Raw genomic sequence first — 4,736 nt, 5'->3', positions numbered from 1 at the left:
TTTGGCTTCTTTGTTTGCTACACTATTCCTTAAACTCCCCTGTCTATTTTACACCTACCATTTATGCTTCTTATTCCCTGTACCTTTTCCCTCCATTGCCCCCCCAATGGATAATCCTCCATGTGATCTCCATTTCTCTGATTCTGTTCCTGCTCTAGTTGTTTGCTTAGTTTTTCTTTTTTAGGTTCAGTTGTTGATAGTTATAAATTTGTTGTCATTTTACTGTTCAAAGGTTTTGATCTTCTATTTCTTAGATAAGTCCTTTTAACATTTCATATAATGAGGGCTTGGTAATAATGAACTCCTTTAATTTGACCTTATCTGGGAAGCACTTTACCTGCCCTTTCATTCTAAATGATAGCTTTGATGAAGAGAGTGATCCTGGATGTAGGTCCTTGCCTTTCATGACTTCAAATATGTTCTTCCAGGCCCTTCTTGCCTGTAAGATTTCTTTTGAGAAATCAGCTGATAGTCTTATGTGCACTCCTATGTAGGTAACACTCTCCTTTCCTCTTGCTGCTTTTAAGATTTTCTCCTTATCTTTAATCTTGGATAATTTCTTGATGATGTGCCTTGGTGTGTTCCTCATTGGGTCCAATTTCTTTGGGACTCTCTGGACTTCCTGGACTTCCTAGAAGTCTATTTCCTTTTCGAGATTGGGGAACTTTTCCTTCACTATTTGTCCAAATAAGTTTTCAATTTCTTGCTGTTGTTCTTCTCCTTCTGGCATCCCTATGATTCAGATGTTGGAATGTTTAACGTAGTCCCAGAGGTTCTTAAGCCTCTCCTCATTTTTTTTGTATTCTTGTTTCTTCATTCTGTTGTGGTTGGATGGTTATTTCTTCCTTTTGTTCCAAATAGTTTATTGGAGTCCCAGTTTCCTTCCGTTCACTGTTGGTCCCCCCTATATTTTGCTTTATTTCACTTTGGGTAGCCTTCATTTCTTCCTTCATTTTGCGATGGAGCTCAATCAATTCTGTAAACACCCTGATTACCAGTGTTTTGAATTCTGCATCAGATAGGTTGTCTATCTCCTTGTCGCTTAGCTCTCTTTCTGGAGTTTTGATCTGTTCTTTCATTTGGGCCATATCTCTTTGTCTCAGTGCACCTGTTATGTTGTAAGTTGCAGGGAGAGGGGGAGCCTTAGGTATTGACCAGGGCAGGGCAACCCTCTTTGCTGCATTGTGGCGCTGTCTGTGGGAGAGTGGTCAGAGAGGAAACAGTGCTGCTAGCTCACTCTGCTTTAGCCAAACTTTCCAACAAACTCTCTTGTGAGACTGAGCATTTCTCCTACCTTTGCAACCCCCACAGTATTTTACAGCTAAAGGTTTTGAGTCTTTAGTTTCCCATTCAGCCAGCCCCCCGTCACCCACTCAGTCCGCTGCCTTGCCCCATGGCTGCCCGTCTCCGCCCCTCCTACCAGAATGGTTGAATATTTCTTTAACTCCTTGGTTATTGGAGTTCCATGCAGTTTGATTTTCTAGCACTTCTTGTTGTAATGTTGTTTTTAAATTGGTTGTTATCCTTCTTTTGGTTGTGCAAGGAAGTGAAGCATTTCTACCTATGCCTCCATTTTAGCTGGAACCATATTTTGGAAATTTTTAGTCATTGCATTTTTCAGTTCTAAAATTTTCATTTGGTTCTCCCTTATATTATCTATCAATATTTCTTTGCTGAGACTTTTTTTTTCATTCATTTGAAACCTGTTCAGAATTGCTCTTTGAAGCACTTTTATGCTGAATGCTTTAAAATCCTTGTAATATGACTCTAATATCTGTGTCATATGGGTCTTGGTTTCTATTGATTGATTTTTCTTACTTAAGTTGAGTTTCCTGTTTCTTGTTATAACAAGTTATTTTCATTTATATCCTTGATATTTTGGATGTTATGTGATGAGACTCTGTACCTTATTTAAATCTTCTCTTAACTGGTGTCTGATACCATGTCAGGAAAGGGGTGCCACCTTGTTACTGCCAGGTGGAAGTGGAAGACCATGTTTTCTGCCTTATTTTCACACTGGGGGGGGTAGGTTAAGAGATGCATCTTGATACTATTGGGAGGTAGTCAAAATTCAGGCTCCCCAGTAGGCCTCCACTGACATCATTCAAGTACTGTGTCATTCCTCAGATTCCAAGGTCCCTAGTCTGTTTTCCTTTCTTCATCTTTCAAAATCTTCTCATATTTGTTTTATACATAATGTACCTAGTGGGAAGAATAGGTATAAGTGCATTCACTCCATTGGATAAACTGGAAGTTATTCATCTTCCATTTTTCCTAAACACATTTTTATCAAGCTTCCATCTTCCATGGTTCTCCCCAAACTGAACTTGTCAAAGTCACCAGTGATTTCCACACTGCCAAATCTAATATTGTCCTTATTTTTCTTGACACATGGGTAACATTAAACTCAGTTGATCACTCCCTCATTCTTAAACAATTTCTTCACTGGGTTCAAGGATACCACACTGCTCTGGATTTTGTCCTATGTCATGGCTACTCTTTCTTAACTTTCTTTTTCATTTCTCCTTGGCTTTCTGATTTCTTATGGCAGTGCTCTGGGTCTCAGTCTTGTTATCTTCTCTTCTCTTGTCTCTATCTTCTTCCTTGGTCATCTCATCTGATCTCATGACTTTAAACGACATTTACTGTCAACCCTCAAATCTGTATCTTCAGTTCAAACCTAAACTACAAATTATATATACAGGTACCTATGTAATATCTATACTTGGATATTTAATATATATTTCACATTTTAAAATGTTAAAAAGTTAATCTGTTTTTTAAAATTATTTTATTGTTGTTCAATTATAGTTGTCTGCATTTTCCCCATACCACTCCCCCAACCCCAGCCAAACCTCCCTCCCTCCCTTGCTTCGAACCTCCCCCTTGGTTTTGTCTATGTGTCCTTTACAGTAGTTCCTGAAAACCCTTCTCCCCACTGTCCCCACCCTCCTCCCCTCTGGCTATTGTTAGATTGCTCTTAATTTCAATGACTCTGGTTATCTTTTGTTTGCTTTTTTCTTTTATTGATGATGTTCCAGTTAAAGGTGAGATCATATGGTATTTTTCCCTCACCACCTGCCTTATTTCACTCAGCATAATGCTCTCCAGTTCCATCCATGCTGTCTCAAAAGGTAGGAGCTCCTTCGTTCTCTCTGCTGCATAGTATTCCATTGTGCAAATGTACCACAGTTTTTTGATCCATTCATTTACTGATGGGCACCTAGGTTGCTTCCAGCACTTAGCTATTGTAAATTGTGCTGCTATGAACATTGGAGTGCATAGGTTCTTTTGGATTGGTGTTTTAGGGTTCTTAGGATATCACAACAGTGGAATTGCTACATCAAAAGGCAGTTCCATTTTCAGTTTTCTGAGGAAATTCCTTACTGTTCCATTCCATACTGTTTTCCACAGTGGCTGCCCCAGTCTGCATTCTCACCAACAATGCACTGGGGTTCCCTTTTCTCCACAACCTCTCCAACACTTGTTGTTTGTTGCTTTGTTTATGATGGCCATTCTGACTGGTGTGAGGTGGTATCTCATTGTGGTTTTAATTTGCATCTCTCTGATGGCTAGTGATGTTGAGCATCTTTTCATATGTCTCTGGGCCCTCTGTATGTTCTCCTTGGAGAAGTGTCTGTTCAAGTCCTTTGCCCATATTGTAATTGGGTTATTTGTCTTCCTGGAGTGGAGTTGTGGAGTTCTTTATGTGTTTTGGAGATCAAACCCTTGTCTGACATATCATTGGCATGTTTTCCCATATGGTTGGTTTCCTTTTCATTTTACTGCTGGTTTCTTTAGCCATACAGAAAAGCTTTTTATTTTGATGAAGTCCCATTTGCTTATTCTTTCTTTTATGTCCCTTGCTCTAGGAGGCATATTGGTGAAAATATTACTGTGTGGAATATCCAAGATTTTCCTGCCTACATTCTCCTCTAGAAACTTTTATAAAAATATGCTCAGCCTTCTTTTTGGATTAATGGGGTTTGTAAGGGGAATTCCATGTTATATCCTTTTTTATTGTTGTTCAATTACAGTTGCCCTCATTTTCCCCCATTACTCTCTCATGCTCTACTCACCCCTACCTCCCACATTCAATCCTCCCCCCTCCCATTGTCTTTCTCCATGGGTCCTTTATACATGTTCCTTGATGACCCTTCCCCTTCTTTCTCCTGTTATCCTTTCCTTCCTCCCCTCTGGTTACTGTCAATTTATTCTTTATTCCCATGTCTCTGGTTCTTTTTTGTTTGCTTGTTTGTTTTGTTGATTAAGTTCTACTTATAGGTAAGATCATATGGTATTTGTCTTGCACTGCCTGGCTTATTTCATTTAACATAATGCTCTCCAGTTCCTTCCATGCTGTTTTGAAAGGTAAAAATATGAAATGCTTCATGAATTTCTGTGTCATCCTTGCACAGGGGCCATACTAATCTTCTCTGCATCATTCCAATTATAGTGTATGTGCTGCCAACAGGAGCACCATGTTATATCCTTTTTGGTTTATTAGATATAACTTGGGTTGCATTACCTTAGTTATTGTTTTAGGATTTACAATACACATCTCTAACTTATCACAACCAAACTTGAGTAAATATTGTAACAGTTCACATATAGTATTAAAACCTTACAACAGTGTCCTTCCATGTTTCCTCTCCTTGTCTTTGCGTGATTGTTTTCATACATTTTGTTTCTACATATGTTATAAACCCCGTAATAAATTGTTATATCCTTTTTTT

At 38.7% G+C, this 4,736-nt stretch overlaps 1 non-coding gene across 1 annotated transcript; it reads right to left on the bottom strand.

The window, feature by feature from the left end:
* Positions 1–4,373: 4,373 nt before the first annotated feature.
* On the bottom strand, positions 4,374–4,480 carry LOC123832853. The gene has a single exon (XR_006788115.1). It is a non-coding gene; the product is annotated as a U6 spliceosomal RNA (small nuclear RNA).
* Between the last annotated feature and the right edge of the window lie 256 nt (positions 4,481–4,736).

This window comes from Phyllostomus hastatus, unplaced genomic scaffold (assembly GCF_019186645.2).
Source record: "Phyllostomus hastatus isolate PE091 unplaced genomic scaffold, TTU_PhHast_1.1 phas_scaffold_200, whole genome shotgun sequence".
Taxonomy (NCBI): Eukaryota; Metazoa; Chordata; class Mammalia; order Chiroptera; family Phyllostomidae; genus Phyllostomus; species Phyllostomus hastatus.
This window is presented reverse-complemented; position numbering and strand designations above follow the sequence as displayed.